A 21,178-nucleotide genomic window follows, 5' to 3' on the forward strand; every position below is an offset into this window, starting at 1 on the left:
GATCCTGCGATCGGTACGTCGCACATTGGTGGCGGCAGACTCTGCACACCATCTCTGCTTATGAAGGACACGAAGTACACCTCATCATCATCGTCTTCCAAACTAAACACCGCGTGGGAAGCATCACTGCAAGGACCAGGGTCTTCAAGCGACAGCTGATGCACACTGCCAGAGGCCAGGGGCCGGCAGGGTGCGTAGTGAGGCTGGGGGTGAGGAGCCGGAAGACAGACAGGGCCCCTGTAGTCACGTGGTGGGCCTCTCCAGCGTCAGGGCACTACTCACTTCTCCCCCTCCAGGGCGCTCGCCGAGGCATCACACAACAGGGGGGGGGGGGGGCGGAAAGCGTGTCCCCGGGCCCAAAGGACAGGCTCCTTGTGTTTGAGTGTCCTCAATATATTGCAGTATTATACCTTTATGTTTACTTTATATGCTTTTGTAACCTGCACACGTGTCACTTTTTCCTCCTGTAATGCACCGTTTCTTACCTCTTGTATTTTGTTAGCTCACGATTGCCACTTTTGCCTCATGCAATGTAACGTTTGCTTTTGTAATTTGTTCACTTGTAATGTTCTCATGTATCAGTTCTGTTCCTATTGTGAAGTATTGTGAAGCGCTCTGATACCTTCGGGTAAAGTCTGCGCTATATAAAAACGCATACATAAAATAAAATAAAATAAAAGCACACGATGTATTGCATCAAGGAGCAGCCTTCGGGCATGCGTTGACACACAGCTTCAAGAAAAAAAAGAAAAGCACACACTTCTCCCTCCCCCCTCCCCACCCCACTCCACCTCCCCCCCCTCCCTGATCACCCAGTGTTCCTAAGAGAAGCTTAGATTTGGTTCAACTATAATAGTGCGCTATATGTGTATGTCACAAAAATTAAATTTCCCATAAAAAATAAGTTCTTTGTCAAGACCACTGTAACCTTTCTTTTCTTTATAATTAAAACAGAGCATCCGGGAATGCATCTTTTGTTTTATGCTATTAAATAAACAAAAAGGTGTTTGTGTCCTTTTCCCCTATATATGTTTTAATTAAAATGCCCCTATTTTGGCAAAGTACAGTAGAGTAACTTTTTAACACACGTCTAGTTTCATGTTGTCATTAATAATTGCACTTCTTAACAAAGGGATGAAATGAGCACTTTGTGCGTGGAGTCGAGCCAGCCAGGAGTCGAACCTGGAATCTTCTGCTCCGTAGGCAGACGCGTTATCCATTGCGCCACTGGCCCACTGCTATCTCTACACGACGGGGCAGAGTACTAGACCAGTGCATATGCGCTCTGGGATATGGTCGGTAGTGTACACGCTAGACAGGTTGAATAAGCTGGGAAAATTATAGCTTTTTCACATTAAGCAGTGAAGAGTCAAATACTGAGGTCTATGAAGGGATCACTTAAGGAACTCACCGAATGTACAGGCAATAAAAGTCACAACAACTTTAACAGCCACTGCTCTCTTGGGCAAAGAGTAGTGATGTCACTTTGTATATTTTGTTCCCTGCTCTGATTGGATCAAAGTCTTTTCGATTTGGTCAGAACTCGCGATTTAACTAGTACTTTTCCACTGCAGTGCAAGTGCAGAGGGCGGTGTGGCGGGAAATACAACTGTTTGCACACATTATACATCGCAACTGGAAAGAACCACTATTCCGCAGACACAATACATTTGTTATTTATTTTTCTAGAACCGTGGCCAATGGCCATGCACTAGTATCACAGATACCACGTTATTTTGACCAGTTTAAATGGAAAAAGTCACTAGCAGCTGCATCCGTGACAGCCATTATGAAGGTCCGCGCCTTCGAGACCACGCTTGTAAAGGTGCTTTTTAAAAAAATTTCACTAGCATTTATTGTTCGATGAAAATATTGGGCCCTTTGGCAAATCGACAGTTATCTGTTTTACAGTTAAAACAGACCTATCGAGAAACTCTGATGGCCCACTTTAAAAACTAAATATTGGCGTTAAATTCCTAGTATGTAACTTAATCAAATGCGTAGCTGTTTATGTAACGAAATTTACAGGTCAGTTTATTATAAAACCAGACAGGACGGAACTTCATGGTCTAACAGGCATGATGTAGTTTCTTATAATGTTTATAGATCATTGTAATGTTTATATTATTGGTTGAAAAAAGGTAGCTCCACAATTCGAGCCAGCCAGGAGTCGAACCTGGAATCTTCTGCTCCGTAGGCAGACGCGTTATCCATTGCGCCACTGGCCCGCTGTGTATGAAGTCTTCAGAGAACAGGTAATAGCCAAATCACAGGTGAGGTGCTACAAGTTGGTGTTGTGACAGACAGTAAGGATGTAGCGGCGCACTCTACAATAGAAAACACACAGTTCTAGGAGCTAAGTACAATATCAACTCATTCCAAGTCGCAGCTCTGAAGCCAGCCTACAGGTTTGTGGAGCTTCAGAGCCCTGCACACTTTACTGCTTTGCAGAGATGAATGCTGCCTTCGAGGGGAAAGGCTTCTTGGCTTTGCCTCCTCTAACTGCAGAAATGCGGCTGGAGCGTGACATCTTACAATTCCTTCCGTTATATATAACAATATATAACATTTTGCAGACAGTACTACATTACAACTACGAACAAACTACTATATGCTATAAACAAACAAAATCAGTTCTACAGTCTTTCAGATAAGGTGGCCTGCCAGGAAGCATCCTGTTGGCCTTGCGCCTGTGGTCACACAAAGAAGGGAGCAGGCGCTGTAAGTATTGGTTGGGTACTTCCTTTGGTAATGACTAGGCCACTGACGCCAGAAGCCTCAGCACACACTGATATCTACGCACGTGGGCTACTTTCGTGCTTGACCGGTGTTCCGAGGAGTGCTGTACCCCCATCGAGCTTTGTACCCCCTGTGGTGCCGTATCACCGGGGGTAGGAATACCTAGGCCGCAGAGTGGGTCCTAATCTACACTGTTTCTAGGTGTAGATTTTAGCGTTGGATGGAGAGAGAGGTGGGCGAGGGGATAGACGTTCATATTGGATGCTGTCCATGACGTTCACGGGTGTCCCAGTGTCGATCAGAGCATGTACCGGGGATCCTGCGATCGGTACGTCGCACATTGGTGGCGGCAGACTCTGCGCACCATCTCTGCCAACGAAGGACACGAAGTACACCTCATCATCATCGTCTTCCAAACTAAACACCGTGCGGGAAGCATCACTGCAAGGACCAGGGTCTTCAAGCGACAGCTGATGCACACTGCCAGAGGCCAGGGGCCGGCAGGGTGCGCAGTGAGGCTGGGGGTGAGGAGCCGGAAGACAGACAGGGCCCCTGTAGTCACGTGGTGGGCCTCTCCAGCGTCAGGGCACTACTCGCTTCTCCCCCTCCAGGGCGCTCGCCGAGGCATCACACAACAGGGGGGGGGGGAGGGGGCGGCGGAAAGCGTGTCCCCGGGCCCAAAGGACAGGCTCCTTGTGTTTGAGTGTCCTCAATATATTGCAGTATTATACCTTTATGTTTACTTTATATGCTTTTGTAACCTGCACACGTGTCACTTTTTCCTCCTGTAATGCACCGTTTGTTACCTCTTGTATTTTGTTAGCTCACGATTGCCACTTTTGCCGCATGCAATGTAACGTTTGCTTTTGTAATTTGTTCACTTGTAATGTTCTCATGTATCAGTTCTGTTCCTATTGTGAAGTATTGTGAAGCGCTCTGATACCTTCGGGTAAAGTCTGCGCTATATAAAAACGCATACATAAAATAAAATAAAATAAAAGCACACGATGTATTGCATCAAGGAGCAGCCTTCGGGCATGCGTTGACACACAGCTTCAAGAAAAAAAAGAAAAGCACACACTTCTCCCTCCCCCCTCCCCACCCCACTAAACCTCCTCCCCCTCCCTGATCACCCAGTGTTCCTAAGAGAAGGTTAGAATTTGTTCAACTATAATAGTGCGCTATATGTGTATGTCACAAAAATTAAATTTCCCATAAAAAATAAGTTCTTTGTCAAGACCACTGTAACCTTTCTTTTCTTTACAAGTAAAACAGAGCATCCGGGAATGCATCTTTTGTTTTACGCTATTAAATAAAAAAAAGATATTTGTGTCCATTTCCCCTATATATGTTTTAATTAAAATGCCGCTATTTTGGCAAAGTAGAGTAGAGTAACTTTTTAACACACGTCTAGTTTCATGTTGTCATTAATAATTGCACTTCTTAACAAAGGGATGAAATGAGCACTTTGGTGCGTGGAGTCGAGCCAGCCAGGAGTGGAACCTGGAATCTTCTGCTCCGTAGGCAGACGCGTTATCCATTGCGCCACTGGCCCACTGCTATCTGCACACGACGGGGCAGAGTACTAGACCAGTGCATATGCGCTCTGGGATATGGTCGGTAGTGTGCACGCTAGACAGGTTGAATAAGCTGGGAAAATTATAGCTCTTTCACATTAAGTAGTGAAGAGTCAAATACTCAGGTCTATGAAGGGATCACTTAAGGAACTCACCGAATGTACAGGCAATAAAAGTCACAACAACTTTAACATCCACTGCTCTCTTGGGCAAAGAGTAGTGACGTCACTTTGTATATTTTGTTCCCTGCTCTGATTGGATCAAAGTCTTTTCGATTTGGTCAGAACTCGCGATTTAACTAGTTCTTTTCCACTGCAGTGCGAGTGCAGAGGGCGGTGTGGCGGGAAATACAACTGTTTGCGCACATTATACATCGCAACTGGAAAGAACCACTGTTCTGCAGACACAATACATTTGTTATTTATTTTTCTAGAACCGTGGCCAATGGCCATGCACTAGTATCACAGATGCCACGTTATTTTGACCAATTTAAATGGAAAAAGTCACTAGCATCTGCATCCATGACAGCCATTATTGTAGAAAATGAGCCCGCATTGCTATCGATGCCCAGGCTGCTGGCGCAAGACGCCTCTTAGTTCCCATTCTGAATAGTTATCAAATAAAGAGACGGGCGCTGGATGCAGGAATCAAGAACAGAGTTTAATTCTCATGAGGAGAGCCAGTCATTTCGGACACGAAACACAGTGTCTTTCGGGAGGTGCTCTAACAAGTGAGCTGAGACTCTTGCTTTTATACCTTACAAAACATTTGATGGTACAATCAGGACAGTATGACGCAAAAGAAAGACATCCCCATAATCCTCGTGGTGATCCTACTCCACATACGTTCACAATGGGGACCCTTGACCTGCTGATAAGAGGGGAGGGCAATCACGCAGCTGAGTGTTTCGTAGGATGTGTACGCCTGATCATGGCCCAGGGGGTGGGGTGGCTAGGCATACAATAAGGGCAGTAAATGGTATCTCCTGGCTTAGGCGATGGCCTCGGACATGTGTGGTCAGCCGGACTCGGGGGAAGGGGTCATCAAAGGAGTGGTATTCATGCCTGCGTGGACAATCGAGCGCGGAGGGAAGGCTTGTCAACAGAGGGGCATTCATGGAAGGGGAGGAGGTGTTGGTCAGGCGCGCCCGTGACTCTCAAGGACAGGGCCTTGCAGAAGAGGAAGGTTTATGACTTGCCCATGTGAGGAGAAGGGAGGGGTAGCCAGGGTGGACACAGGGAGTGAGCGGGGGGCAGTCAGGTGCAGCTGGGGAGGGCTACGTCAGCCAAGGCGAAAGATGCTTCTTCAAGGGGGAATGGGGGGGGGGGCTTTGTGCGGGTCAAGCAGGAGAATCGTCTTTTGCAGCAGGGTCGCACAGGGGGAGAGGGTTTCATGGCCTACGCATAAGAGAGGGGTTTTAGGATATGCACAGGAGAGAATCTGGGAATTCCAATGGGTAAAAAGGCCATGGTGCCTAGAATGGCTGTACATATGCATAGGGGTACGGGCTCTTACTGGCAGGGTGATACGGTCAATAATTTACAGTATCCATGGTGCCCACAGGGAGAGGAGTGGGAGAAGAAGGGGAATGAATGCTGTCTATGTACATCAATTTCGTCAACTTTCACAGTCGCCCCTTTTTACATAACAGCAGTCATGTTTGCAACTGATGTGTTTACAGGTAGACAAGCATCGTTGATGAATTAGCATTTTGTCGATACTAACATGTGGCGTACAATCATAGACAGTTAAGGTGATGGGAAGAATGCAGTACATAGGAAATTACATTTTCGTTGTGTTCCTGACAATTAAACGCACTACATAGCATAAATCTTTCTGACTTAAAAATGTGACCAATGAACAGTTTCGACCAGGTAGTTGAGAGCGGAATTCAGTTCAATACACAAGATCTCTTCGTCACAGTGTCTTTTTATCAGCGAGCCATCACTGGTAGGCTCTAATCCGGGTACTTTCGTTGGCGCTGTTGAGCACCGGCGGTGGAGCTATAGGTCCAGCTCGGTTCTATCCTTACGCGTTGCAGGGTGCGGTCAGTCCTCTGCTGTTAGACCACAGTCCTGTTCCCTAAACAATCCGTTTGGCGGCGCCTTATGCTCGGCACCTATCGTTCTGTGGCAACACCCTATTCCCATATGAATGCAGTTCTTTCCTTTGGCAAAAAAGTCACGTGGGAAAGAGGGTGAATGTTGTTCAAATAGTCGATAGGAGAGAGTGAGAGAGCGGAGTTGGGTCAGAGTTCCTGGGACACACAAAAGGGACCAAGGGAGCAAAGGATAACAAGCAGGCAGGCCCATCAATCGGGCCCAAAGAAGGCGGACGGAGACTCCAGGCACACGTGGGTTAGCAGTCGGAGGGCTTCAAGGCGGCCCGTCATTTTTCATTTTCCACGTTGAAATTGCGGTCTCGTCCCGTGTCTTGTTGCTCTGCAGCTCCACCTCTGGTCGATGTCATACGTGTCCCAAGATCTGCAGTCAGGCTGTACGTCACATCTGACCCATCTCCTTCGGTGATCGTGAATCTTTGAATAGGTACAAGACAACGTTTTAGAGAAATGGCAGAAGAAGACATCTACGCATATGAATTCCTCCCTCAATTCTACGCATTTGAGAGTTTATGCTCATTGGTCACAGTCAGAGGTCTATTACCAAGCAGTGCATGTGTCAGCATTCCTACTGAGTTTATGGCAGGTTTATTCATCGTCCCATTTAGAATTCAAGTGAGGACAAAATAATATTTCCATCAACTGTGCATTACATCATTTTCAACATTAGCGGAGCATTTCCCTTCAGGACTGGCTAACCTTTTCAAACAGGGCGGGGGCGCTATCGTCGAGAGTCGGGCAAAACAATGTTTTCTCGAGGGTCAACAGCTACTCATGGTCATCATGTTTATATCCGGGACAGCAGCTGGGGTCTATCAAATGGGGAGGGTATACTTCGGGCGCTCGCGCTTGGGTGCGAAGGGGTGGGGCAATCTGGGCATTGGGTGTCAATCTAGACGTTGGCGTTCGTCTCTGAAGAACAGACATAAGGTGCCATTGACATACAGTTCCCCTATGAATAGCCAGATTTGGGGGACCTTAGCCGTCTTACCTGTCCTTTCCTTTTCAGCCAATTCAAGTTCATCTATTTTTGTAGAAAGGAGAGGTAGTAATATGGCAAGTTACAATCATTTTTATTTCGGTCAATTTCGCTGAACACCTCCGCGTTCAATAAGTATCAAATCAGGCTGGTGCCGGTGGGGCACAATTTTACCAAAAAGAGGGAGAGAAAATAGGGAGACTCTCATAGAGAGTGAGAGTCGTCCGCAATCTAAACGAGCCATTCGGTACACGTATGACATGTAAAGAGAGAGAGAGAGGGAGAGAGAGAGATAAGGGGGTGGTGAGAGAGAGAGAGAGAGAGAGACGTGTACGAAAATAGGTCATTTAGTGCGCTCACAACACAGAACAGCAAAGGTCAGGTAACATGCAAATACAGACAGAGGGAAGACATAAATCCGTACATTACACACACACAAACTCAGACAGGGAAGACAGCACATGCATTACACATATATAAGACATTCACGACAGGACAGGAAACAACAGGTGGCCAACAAAATTCATATTATATCCTACGTATCTTTACTATCTTATTTATCTATGTGCTTAGCTCTTTCTACCCTTCCCTCCCTTTCCCTCTCGCCAGTTATGTCGGCCAGCGTTCCCAATTGCCAATACTTACACCTCAGTCGTTGGTCGGCCAGAAATTAGCCTGGTCGTGCTATTTACTTATGGTTGGATTTTAAACCATTTTTCAGTTCCTTCCTTTGGTGGGAAGTTCTCCGGGCTGAGGCAACGGCAAGTATTGATCGGGAGAACAGTCGGACAGCTTGGCTACATCTATAAGAGTGCGAAAAAAGGGGGGGCAGTGCATTTTGAACACCAGCAACATTTCTAATTCCCAGACGGGTGGTGCTGTGGTAACCCTTACCCGTATATTTTTCTTTGTCCTTTCCCTACCTAGTCAAAACGTCCAGTTACATTATTTAACGCGTCATTTCTAGTCAATTTTTCGTCATTCAGTACCTGTCCAGTTTCTATGTCAGTCCATCCTCCCAGTTGCTATGTTCTAAGGAGGAACAGTCATGTTTAAGTCTACGTCTTTTAAAAGCTTTTATTTGTCATAAGGACCATGCTCATATTCCCTTCTTCCCCTTCTCATTGGCGGTTCGGTCATCGTCCTTCCATACATCAGCCAAGGTTCCGACGTGACCTGCAGAAGGGAGGGGAAAGAAGGGGTGGGGGGGGCAATATTCAAACCTCATCAGCATGCAGTAATCCGGAAATGTTTTTACCTACCACATACTCGACCTATCTCCACGTAGTGCATTTCTCTACCATCACGGCGTTTAAGCCCAGAGGGACCAGAAATGTCAGACAGACAATCATTGACGATCTGCGTATCTACATGAGTTACTTGGTCGTAACCCCTTTTGATCGGGTACAAGGGTGGCGGTCAGGTGGCATTTCTGTGGTGTCGTTTTAGGGCTTCTAAAGCACTTTTCCGGCTGCCTGTGACACATGGTGTGGCTGCTAAATATCGGGTCCTTTTTAACCTTTAACCTTCATCATACTTTCTCGTTGCTCACAGTAGTAATACATTCAAAACTTATTAATGCAACCGCTACAACTATGCTTTCGTTTTAAAAATACTTTTAATAAAAAGTGTTGATGTATAAATACAGGCCTACAACCCAGTGGACTGGCCACGGAGCAGATTGGAACTGTACATAGGAAGAACAAAGCTGGTGGCAGTTCATTGCATAAAGTGCGGCAGAACAATAAAATCGTATTAAACTCCCCTACAGAGCAAACATGATGCATGTCAGTAATTCATCTTTAATAAATTCATAAATTCATTATCCAATGTTCATTCATTACCTAAATTACACCAATTCATTTTCCAACTCGTAATCAGTACCCACCCTAAGTCAATTCATTGTCCAAGCACATCCTCAATATCCTTCATATCTACTTTCATTATCCAAAATGTCATATATATATATATCTCGGGGCAAAAACTTGCGCAATCAGGGTGCAACAAAGTTAATTCAAAACATCTCATTTTGTGTCCGCGCCATTTTGGGTGGGGTCAGGCAAGTTCCAGCATAGTCAGAGTGTCTCTAGTCTCGCATGGTTGGCCCAGAACTTTCCGTTGGCAGTTCAAAAAGTCTTGTGCTATGTGGTTAACAGTCTAACAATATGGACCATGAGTCAAAGAGTGGGAAGGGCGGCAACAATTTTCCTACCGGGTCATTCTGGTGTTCCTCCGGAACTGAACAAGTCTGTGCCGTGGCTGCATTTTAGCCATTTCCAATCCGAGGCTGGTGCCGGCAGGAGTTGCTCCGATGTCGTGGTTCCCAGCGAAGGGGGCGGGGGCGCCCATGAGGAGGGATCGGGGTGCCCCCCGGCTCTTATAGAATCTTCAAGGTCGAGGAGAGACGATATGGAGCGTGTGCCCGTCCTGGGCAGAAGACCGCTTTTTGATGTTGACCCTCTTTAAGTAAGGGCATTGGGGTGTCGCTGGAAGCCTCCACCTGGAGGGAGGTGGGGGAGGTTCGTTCGCGTCACCTCCCCCTTCCAGCGACCCCGCGCCGTTCCTCGGCTCCGTCGCTTCGATATTGGCCGTGCCAGCCATTGAAGATGGGGGGGGGGTGGTCGGCGGCTGAGGCAAGACAGCCCCCCCTTTTCTCTTGACATGTGGCGGGACTACCTGGAACTGTCCAGGCGTCGACATGTGGCGGCACTACCTGTAACTATCCAGGAATTTGACATGTGGCGGGACTACTTGATTTGCCGCCGTTCTCGCCCCCGGCTTCGGCCTTCTTCGTGGGTCGGACCAGGCGAGAGACAGAAGGGGGGGGTAGTCGGTGGCTGAGGCAAGACAGCCCCCCCCCCCCCCCGTGGCCTGCAGGGCAGCAGGAGAGGAGAGAAGGAGAGGTCTCTGCCATTCTTTGGACCGCCTGCCCAACATCATCTCCTCCTGACCGTGGCCAGGCGAGCCCCTCGTGCCTCGAGGCCTCGCCTTCCGGATGGGCGTAACCGCGGACCCGTTGCACTTCGGGAGCTTCCGGAATGGGGGTAGGTACCTATTGATTTGCTTTCTATTTCATGTGACCGTTATTTGGGCGTGGTGGGAAATGAGGCAGGCATGTTGGGAGCAGGAATAGGCAGTGAAGCCTAGCTACCTCGTGGCTATTTTCTGCTATCAAACCTTTTCGCCATTTTATATTTCTTACTACGAACTATTTCTAATGTTTCTTATTTTTAGTGAAGTCAAAAGCTCATCAGGGGGTTACTGACTTAGCCTGATTTCTTTTTATTTTTCTTTCTCTTCCTTAGCGTGTTTCGAGCTAAAGCTTTCTGTTAGTAGGGAACGGTGATCACTTCATATTTTTTATGCGTCCTTTTCACTAGGGGGTACTTCTGGATGGACCAGACGAGTTCCCTCCAATAAATGGTCCGGGGTGGAACGAGATTATCGATCAAAAGGGGAACATATATTCCTTCATTAGGGTATCATCCTGGACGGACCGAGCGATGTACTTCCATTTACTAGGGTAGCCTCCTGGACGGACCAGTCGGTCTATTTCTACTAAATGGCCCATGAGCGGGGAGCATATGTCCTCCATAAGGGTAGTCTCCTGGGCGGACCATGCGAGCTACCCCCCAATAACCAACCAGTGGGGAGTGGGTAGGACTGACGAATTCACAAAGGGGCATAACCTACCCTTTTCTACTTGCAAAGACTAGACAGAATATTTCTATTTCACGTTGTTTGCAAATAGAAAATACCTCAAACGAAACAATTCCTGGGACAACAATGTCCAGGCAACCAACCAATCAATGGGGAGAAAAACAGGCATGACGGATTACAACGGGGACAAATGTCTGCATTACCTGCCCTTCGCTATCCATAAAGGGAACAGAATATTCCTATTCGTCTCTGTTTGTGGACAGGGAAGATCTCAAAGAGCAACAATCGATTATTAATCGACTTCAAACAACAATCAATTATTAATCGACTTCAAGCAACAATCGATTATTAATCGACTTCAAAACAATCAGTGGGGAGAAAAGTAGGCATGACGAATTACACCGGGGACAAAAGTCTGCATTACCTACCCTTCTCTATCTGCAAAGAGGGACGACGTTCCTATTCGCCGCTGTTTGCAAACAGAGAATGTCTCGTTCTCAAAAGAGAACCAATATGTCAAGTAGCCTTCAAAGCTAAATGAACCAATACCAACAATATCAGTATACAAATACCGACTTTCAATACAAACAATCAATCAATCAGGCGGATAGAGCCACCCTTCCAATCAGGCGTAAAAACACCCTACTTAATCTTACCCGGACCGGACCATACGGATAGTTCTTCGACTCCCTCCTCCAGCGCCCGATCGTTCTCTTACTCCATGTAGCATTCCTATGGGATTCCAGTCAGGACAATAGGTCACTCAAGAGAGGTCCGTTCAGAATTGGTGAAGTTCTGTCGATCGGCAGCCGGGAGAGGGCCCTTTCAAGGCAGGCATACCCCGATCATTTAGATGTTCACTTCTTCGTCTGGATCTCTCTTACCGAACCTTATGTCACTGATGGACCCCGCGTTGGGACGCCAATTGTAGAAAATGAGCCCGCATTGCTATCGATGCCCAGGCTGCTGGCGCAAGACGCCTCTTAGTTCCCATTCTGAATAGTTATCAAATAAAGAGACGGGCGCTGGATGCAGGAATCAAGAACAGAGTTTAATTCTCATGAGGAGAGCCAGTCATTTCGGACACGAAACACAGTGTCTTTCGGGAGGTGCTCTAACAAGTGAGCTGAGACTCTTGCTTTTATACCTTACAAAACATTTGATGGTACAATCAGGACAGTATGACGCAAAAGAAAGACATCCCCATAATCCTCGTGGTGATCCTACTCCACATACGTTCACAATGGGGACCCTTGACCTGCTGATAAGAGGGGAGGGCAATCACGCAGCTGAGTGTTTCGTAGGATGTGTACGCCTGATCATGGCCCAGGGGGTGGGGTGGCTAGGCATACAATAAGGGCAGTAAATGGTATCTCCTGGCTTAGGCGATGGCCTCGGACATGTGTGGTCAGCCGGACTCGGGGGAAGGGGTCATCAAAGGAGTGGTATTCATGCCTGCGTGGACAATCGAGCGCGGAGGGAAGGCTTGTCAACAGAGGGGCATTCATGGAAGGGGAGGAGGTGTTGGTCAGGCGCGCCCGTGACTCTCAAGGACAGGGCCTTGCAGAAGAGGAAGGTTTATGACTTGCCCATGTGAGGAGAAGGGAGGGGTAGCCAGGGTGGACACAGGGAGTGAGCGGGGGGCAGTCAGGTGCAGCTGGGGAGGGCTACGTCAGCCAAGGCGAAAGATGCTTCTTCAAGGGGGAATGGGGGGGGGGGCTTTGTGCGGGTCAAGCAGGAGAATCGTCTTTTGCAGCAGGGTCGCACAGGGGGAGAGGGTTTCATGGCCTACGCATAAGAGAGGGGGTTTAGGATATGCACAGGAGAGAATCTGGGAATTCCAATGGGTAAAAAGGCCATGGTGCCTAGAATGGCTGTACATATGCATAGGGGTACGGGCTCTTACTGGCAGGGTGATAGGGTCAATAATTTACAGTATCCATGGTGCCCACAGGGAGAGGAGTGGGAGAAGAAGGGGAATGAATGCTGTCTATGTACATCAATTTCGTCAACTTTCACAGTCATTATGAAGGTCCGCGCCTTCGAGACCACGCTTGTAAAGGTGCTTTTAAAAAAAATTTCACTATCATTTATTGTTCGATGAAAATATTGGGCCCTTTGGCAAATCGACAGTTATCTGTTTTACAGTTAAAACAGACCTATCGAGAAACTCTGATGGCCCACTTTAAAAACTAAATATTGGTGTTAAATTCCTAGTATGTAACTTAATCAAATGCGTAGCTGTTTATGTAACGAAATTTACAGGTCAGTTTATTATAAAACCAGACAGGACGAACCTTCATGGTCTAACAGGCATGATGTAGTTTCTTATAATGTTTATAGATCATTGTAATGTTTATATTATTGGTTGAAAAAAGGTACCTCCACAATTCGAGCCAGCCAGGAGTCGAACCTGGAATCTTCTGCTCCGTAGGCAGACGCGTTATCCATTGCGCCACTGGCCCGCTGTGTATGAAGTCTTCAGAGAAAAGATAATAGCCAAATCACAGGTGAGGTGCTACAAGTTGGTGGTGTGACAGACAGTAAAGATATAGCGGCGCACTCTACAATAGAAAACACACAGTTCTAGGAGCTAAGTACAATATCAACTCATTTCAAGTCGAAGCTCTGAAGCCAGCCTACAGGTTTGTGGAGCTTCAAAGCCCTGCACACTTTACTGCTTTGCAGAGATGAATGCTGCCTTCGAGGGGAAAGGCTTCTTGGCTTTGCCTCCTCTAACTGCAGAAATGCGGCTGGAGCGTGACATCTTACAATTCCTTCCGTTATATATAACAATATATAACATTTTGCAGACAGTACTACATTACAACTACGAACAAACTACTATATGCTATAAACAAACAAAATCAGTTCTACAGTCTTTCAGATAAGGTGGCCTGCCAGGAAGCATCCTGTTGGCCTTGCGCCTGTGGTCACACAATGAAGGGAGCAGGCGCTGTAAGTATTGGTTGGGTACTTCCTTTGGTAATGACTAGGCCACTGACGCCAGAAGCCTCAGCACACACTGATATCTACGCACATGGGCTACTTTCGTGCTTGACCGGTGTCCCGAGGAGTGCTGTACCCCCATCGAGCTTTGTACCCCCTGTGGTGCCGTATCACGGGGGTAGGAATACCTAGGCCGCAGAGTGGTGCCTAATCTACACTGTTTCTAGGTGTAGATTTTAGCGTTGGATGGAGAGAGAGGTGGGCGAGGGGATAGACGTTCATATTGGATGCTGTCCATGACGTTCACGGGTGCCCCAGTGTCGATCAGAGCATGTACCGGGGATCCTGCGATCGGTACGTCGCACATTGGTGGCGGCAGACTCTGCGCACCATCTCTGCCAATGAAGGACACGAAGTACACCTCATCATCATCGTCTTCCAAACTAAACACCGCGTGGGAAGCATCACTGCAAGGACCAGGGTCTTCAAGCGACAGCTGATGCACACTGCCAGAGGCCAGGGGCCGGCAGGGTGCGCAGTGAGGCTGGGGGTGAGGAGCCGGAAGACAGACAGGGCCCCTGTAGCCACGTGGTGGGCCTCTCCAGCGTCAGGGCACTACTCGCTTCTCCCCCTCCAGGGCGCTCGCCGAGGCATCACACAACAGGGGGGGGGGCGGCGGAAAGCGTGTCCCCGGGCCCAAAGGACAGGCTCCTTGTGTTTGAGTGTCCTCAATATATTGCAGTATTATACCTTTATGTTTACTTTATATGCTTTTGTAACCTGCACACGTGTCACTTTTTCCTCCTGTAATGCACCGTTTGTTACCTCTTGTATTTTGTTAGCTCACGATTGCCACTTTTGCCTCATGCAATGTAACGTTTGCTTTTGTAATTTGTTCACTTGTAATGTTCTCATGTATCAGTTCTGTTCCTATTGTGAAGTATTGTGAAGCGCTCTGATACCTTCGGGTAAAGTCTGCGCTATATAAAAACGCATACATAAAATAAAATAAAAGCACACGATGTATTGCATCAAGGAGCAGCCTTCGGGCATGCGTTGACACACAGCTTCAAGAAAAAAAAGAAAAGCACACACTTCTCCCTCCCCCCTCCCCACCCCACTCCACCTCCCCCCCCTCCCTGATCACCCAGTGTTCCTAAGAGAAGGTTAGAATTTGTTCAACTATAATAGTGCGCTATATGTGTATGTCACAAAAATTAAATTTCCCATAAAAAATAAGTTCTTTGTCAAGACGACTGTAACCTTTCTTTTCTTTATAATTAAAACAGAGCATCCGGGAATGCATCTTTTGTTTTACGCTATTAAATAAAAAAAATGATAATTGTGTCCATTTCCCCTATATATGTTTTAATTAAAATGCCGCTATTTTGGCAAAGTACAGTAGAGTAACTTTTTAACACACGTCTAGTTTCATGTTGTCATTAATAATTGCACTTCTTAACAAAGGGAAGAAATGAGCACTTTGGTGCGTCGAGTCGAGCCAGCCAGGAGTCGAACCTGGAATCTTCTGCTCCATAGGCAGACGCGTTATCCATTGCGCCACTGGCCCTACACGACGGGGCAGAGTACTAGACCAGTGCATATGCGCTCTGGGATATGGTCGGTAGTGTGCACGCTAGACAGGTTGAATAAGCTGGGAAAATTATAGCTCTTTCACATTAAGTAGTGAAGAGTCAAATACTGAGGTCTATGAAGGGATCACTTAAGGAACTCACCGAATGTACAGGCAATAAAAGTCACAACAACTTTAACATCCACTGCTTTCTTGGGCAAAGAGTAGTGACGTCACTTTGTATATTTTGTTCCCTGCTCTGATTGGATCAAAGTCTTTTCGATTTGGTCAGAACTCGCGATTTAACTAGTTCTTTTCCACTGCAGTGCGAGTGCAGAGGGCGGTGTGGCGGGAAATACAACTGTTTGCGCACATTATACATCGCAACTGGAAAGAACCACTGTTCCGCAGACACAATACATTTGTTATTTATTTTTCTAGAACCGTGGCCAATGGCCATGCACTAGTATCACAGATGCCACGTTATTTTGACCAATTTAAATGGAAAAAGTCACTGGCATCTGCATCCGTGACAGCCATTATGAAGGTCCGCGCCTTCGAGACCACGCTTGTAAAGGTGCTTTTAAAAAAAATTTCACTATCATTTATTGTTCGATGAAAATATTGGGCCCTTTGGCAAATCGACAGTTATCTGTTTTACAGTTAAAACAGACCTATCGAGAAACTCTGATGGCCCACTTTAAAAACTAAATATTGGCGTTAAATTCCTAGTATGTAACTTAATCAAATGCGTAGCTGTTTATGTAACGAAATTTACAGGTCAGTTTATTATAAAACCAGACAGGACGGAACTTCATGGTCTAACAGGCATGATGTAGTTTCTTATAATGTTTATAGATCATTGTAATGTTTATATTATTGGTTGAAAAAAGGTACCTCCACAATTCGAGCCAGCCAGGAGTCGAACCTGGAATCTTCTGCTCCGTAGGCAGACGCGTTATCCATTGCGCCACTGGCCCGCTGTGTATGAAGCCTTCAGAGAACAGGTAATAGCCAAATCACAGGTGAGGTGCTACAAGTTGGTGCTGTGACAGGATATAGCGGCGCACTCTACAATAGAAAACACACAGTTCTAGGAGCTAAGTACAATATCAACTCATTTCAAGTCGCAGCTCTGAAGCCAGCCTACAGGTTTGTGGAGCTTCAGAGCCCTGCACACTTTACTGCTTTGCAGAGATGAATGCTGCCTTTGAGGGGAAAGGCTTCTTGGCTTTGCCTCCTCTAACTGCAGAAATGCGGCTGGAGCGTGACATCTTACAATTCCTTCCGTTATATATAACAATATATAACATTTTGCAGACAGTACTACATTACAACTACGAACAAACTACTATATGCTATAAACAAACAAAATCAGTTCTACAGTCTTTCAGATAAGGTGGCCTGCCAGGAAGCATCCTGTTGGCCTTGCGCCTGTGGTCACACAATGAACGGAGCAGGCACTGTAAGTATTGGTTGGGTACTTCCTTTGGTAATGACTAGGCCACTGACGCCCGAAGCCTCAGCACACACTGATATGTACGCACGTGGGCTACTTTCGTGCTTGACCGGTGTTCCGAGGAGTGCTGTACCCCCATCGAGCTTTGTACCCTCTGTGGTGCCGTATCACCGGGTGTAGGAATACCTAGGCCGCAGAGTGGGGCCTAATCTACACTGTTTCTAGGTGTAGATTTTAGCGTTGGATGGAGAGAGAGGTGGGCGAGGGGATAGACGTTCATATTGGATGCTGTCCATGACGTTCACGGGTGCCCCAGTGTTGATCAGAGCATGTACGGGGGATCCTGCGATCGGTACGTCGCACATTGGTGGCGGCAGACTCTGCGCACCATCTCTGCCAATGAAGGACACGAAGTACACCTCATCATCATCGTCTTCCAAACTAAACACCGCGTGGGAAGCATCACTGCAAGGACCAGGGTCTTCAAGCGACAGCTGATGCACACTGCCAGAGGCCAGGGGCCGGCAGGGTGCGCAGTGAGGCTGGGGGTGAGGAGCCGGAAGACAGACAGGGCCCCTGTAGCCACGTGGTGGGCCTCTCCAGCGTCAGGGCACTACTCGCTTCTCCCCCTCCAGGGCGCTCGCCGAGGCATCACACAGCGGGGGGGGCGGCGGAAAGCGTGTCCCCGGGCCCAAAGGACAGGCTGCTTGTGTGAGAAGGTGGCCTGATATGCAGTGCTCACTATTCTAGTGAACACTATGTATCAGTCCAGCAACCCTTATTGATGATTGGTTGTAAGTCAACTTTATAGACCAGCTATCCTAGTAGCGTGGATACGAGCAGTCTAAGGCTAAAGACTCGAGAGGGCGTGTTAAGCCAGCTGTTTACCACACATATACCCCTTGAATACCAAGTGAAAGGACACCACACAAGTGTTATGAAAATAAACAGTTATTTATTAAGAATCACAACAGCCCTGTACTCTTTATGAGGACAGGGTACTAAGCACAAACCAAAACTCTTACAAAAATACTTAAGTTAGCACAGTATATACAAATGCCCGAGGGGCACGGAAAACCATATACTTGAAAAGTGGAATGCGAAATTACTAGCAGGTAAGTACAGTACTAATAGGCTTTGGAATCGCTAGGACTTGACTATAGAATCGTTAGATTACTTCTAGGAGACCCAGGGGACTCGGGTGCAGTGTGTGCACTCTCACGCGTGATGCGGGACAAAGTCTATGGTAGCTAGGAATTGCAAAGTTAGTGTTCTCGGGCGAACCCGACCTGGTAGGAGGAAAACGAAAGTGGATTCGGACCCTTGGATAGTGAGGCTATGCTGGGGCACCGAAATGCCGAAGTTACCTAGCCCAGGGGCTGCAGCTGCATAGGACTCAAAAGACGTCGGGAATCCTTGTTGCCGGACCAGGAGCCTGGAAGAAAGAAGTTGCTGGCAGGCGACCAGTGAAGAAAGTTTGGTGGATCCAAGCCTGGATCGATGGAAGATGACACCTGAAAGCAGAGGGGACCAAGTTCGAGACTACTAGCCAGTAGTCAGTGGGCACCAGGAGGGCACCGGATGGTAGCCACCTCGACTAGGTGAGTGGGTGACGCTGTGCTCGGAGATCTCACGGACCAGGAGGCGTTGTCGGCGACCAGGATGGAGGAGCGAGCTGTCCCACGAAGATAGAAGCTGTCGGCGTCGCTGGACCCAGGATTGGGCAACAAAGCCTTGGCAAATTCAAGCCCACGCGGTGGACCTAAAATGGCGTCTGGAGTGGACCAGGAGGGTCCGGGGTGCCTCTCTTGAAGAAGGAAGCAAGGGCCAGTCTGGAGCAACCAGACCAGCAGCAGTGATGTCGTCGGGCGTCGTTCAGAAGGCCACAAGCCAGCCGGCTAGTAGCCAAACAACGCGGTGCACAGCAAACAGCAGAAGGGCCCCACGCAGATCGTGGAGATGCAGGGAGGCTGACCTTGGGTGCTGGAGCTGCGCAGGGTCGGGGCTTCTCGGACCCCAAAGCACTCACCCGTGGAGGACACGGTGGGCTTGTTGTAAAGATGTCGTGCAGTCTTGGCGATCGTCGGTCCCTCGAGGTCTCGTCGCACTCACGGTTCTCAGCTTTGCTGTAGAGGTGAGTAGAGGTCAGAGGTGCCAGGGAAGCCGGGTCTCGTCGAGCTGGGTCGTCGGATTCGTGATGAAGGACTTGCAGCAGACCGCAGTGTTCTTTAGGATGGTGCCTGCGGATGCAGGGTGACTACTCCTTAGCCACAAGGGAGAATCTTGATGAAGAAATCTTGAAGTCCTTTCGCAGAAAGTCGTGTCTTGATTCCAAAGATGATCTAATTTGAACAGGGGGCCCGCTCCCATCTTTATACTAAAAAAAGGGGGCTGACCCGGTGACTAGGTCCTGCCTATGGGTGGGACTAGGAGGGGGGTGGTTACACCCCTCTGCCATGCCGGACTTTCCCCAGGTCAGGGGCTGGTGTGCCCCTGGAACTGGTTCTGACCGGCCTATGCGTAGTGAGCACCGGGGTGCCACTCAGCAGTCACCTTCCTGTAAAGCCCTGCCTACCCAGGATACACAAAACCATGTCTGGGACGGTGCTAGCACCGCCCCTGACAGGAAACCCTTTGTCCAGGCTCCCCTCGCTGGAAGGACTCCCAGCTGCAGGGGGTCAGACTCGTGTCTGTGGTGGCAGCATCCATTTTGTGGAGCTGAGGCTTCAGTTAACTTTAACCGGGGTTCACAGTTACATACATGTCGTGTCCCTCTAGAAGGGTGGAATGCTAACCCCGTCGCCAGAATTGGCGAGGGGTTAGTATTCCAATTCGTATGACACCTTACTCGACATGTTTTGATAAAGCAATACCAAAGTTAGCATTTAACCGCGAGGATTATAATGCACTTAAGAGTATATGGTATGCGATATCATGGAACAGCTATTAGGACTTGATTCCGCAAGCTGCAGACAGGCTCAGCTCATGCTAGAGCACCATCTCACACGATTCCAAGCACTCTGCCTTCAGGATTGTCAAGGCCTGCCATAGGAGTGACTGATAGGATCTGTGTGTCCATTTTAGGGTTAGGTATAGGTATACTACACCTACAGCAAAGGGTGATTACACGACTTTGCCCCAGCTGTCATGCAGCCAGTTGTGTCAAATTTAGGAGGCCATCCAGGGGTGGCACAATACATGCTGCAGCCCCTGGCAGCCCTGGGTACACCCATGCCCTGAGTTACAGGGTCTGATAGGGTGGCCCAGTACCAATTGGAAATGCACCTAGGGTACATGGAATCCATTTTAAAGAGAGAGCAGTAGGCCTGGGGTCCTGATTGGCAGGGTCCCAGGTCGACTATGTCCAAAACCAGCTAAAACACAGGGCAAAAAGTTGGGGGCAACCATAGTCAGGATGTACCTTCCTACACAACCCCCCCCCCCAAACGAAAGGAGATAAGGCTATCCTTGTCCAGGTAAGCCTCTATTACCTAAGTGGCCATATAAGGAAGGACCAGCTCTGGCTTGGTTTCCCCCTGTGTCATGGTCCACTAGGCAACCCCTCACCCTAAGGGTATCTGAGGGTCTCCACCATAGGGAATCTCTGTCTCTGGTGTGTCTTGGGAAAGAAGAAGGCTGATGCTGGGATGGAGTACTGAAGTGAGGCTCCTCTACCTTTGGGCTCAACTTCCTCCAATCACCATCCATCATGTGTGCCTTTCTTTCTTTAGCTGAGATGCACTGAGCTCTCAGGGTCAGCCTCTGGCTACCTAAAGCTGGAGGCTGAGTCCCTCTGTTTGGCTTACTGGAGGTACAGGTCAGGTCTGGGGTTTTTTAGGCCCCATGTTTGGCTGTGCCCAACAGTGTCCAGCTGTGGGAGTTCCCTAACTACTTTTAAGGGGGATCCCTCAGGAGTCTGTTCTATTTTCACTTGGCTAGGTTTACCAGCTTCAGTGATCCTAATCTGCTGATTAAGGGGTTCTTTTGGACAGGGGGCCCTTTTGGGTCCACCACTGGCCTCCCGGATCTCTTCAGCCCTGGGCTGACTGAGGCAGGGTAGAGAGGTGCAGGTTACCTGCTCCAGACTGGGTCCCACCTGGGAAGGTTCCACTGCCATCAGGGG

The 21,178-nt window shown here is 48.2% G+C and overlaps 5 non-coding genes across 5 annotated transcripts; all 5 read right to left on the reverse strand.

The window, feature by feature from the left end:
* Positions 1 to 1,161: 1,161 nt before the first annotated feature.
* Positions 1,162 to 1,234, reverse strand: TRNAR-ACG (transfer RNA arginine (anticodon ACG)). Its single transcript has one exon. It is a non-coding gene; the product is annotated as a tRNA-Arg (tRNA).
* A 921-nt stretch (positions 1,235 to 2,155) lies between these two features.
* Positions 2,156 to 2,228, reverse strand: TRNAR-ACG (transfer RNA arginine (anticodon ACG)). The gene has a single exon. It is a non-coding gene; the product is annotated as a tRNA-Arg (tRNA).
* An 11,238-nt stretch (positions 2,229 to 13,466) lies between these two features.
* On the reverse strand, positions 13,467 to 13,539 carry TRNAR-ACG (transfer RNA arginine (anticodon ACG)). Its single transcript has one exon. It is a non-coding gene; the product is annotated as a tRNA-Arg (tRNA).
* Positions 13,540 to 15,520: 1,981 nt separating this feature from the next.
* On the reverse strand, positions 15,521 to 15,593 carry TRNAH-AUG (transfer RNA histidin (anticodon AUG)). Its single transcript has one exon. It is a non-coding gene; the product is annotated as a tRNA-His (tRNA).
* A 910-nt stretch (positions 15,594 to 16,503) lies between these two features.
* On the reverse strand, positions 16,504 to 16,576 carry TRNAR-ACG (transfer RNA arginine (anticodon ACG)). The gene has a single exon. It is a non-coding gene; the product is annotated as a tRNA-Arg (tRNA).
* Positions 16,577 to 21,178: the final 4,602 nt, after the last annotated feature.

The sequence above is a fragment of the Lissotriton vulgaris genome, chromosome 5 (genome assembly GCF_964263255.1).
Source record: "Lissotriton vulgaris chromosome 5, aLisVul1.2, whole genome shotgun sequence".
Taxonomy (NCBI): domain Eukaryota; kingdom Metazoa; phylum Chordata; class Amphibia; order Caudata; family Salamandridae; genus Lissotriton; species Lissotriton vulgaris.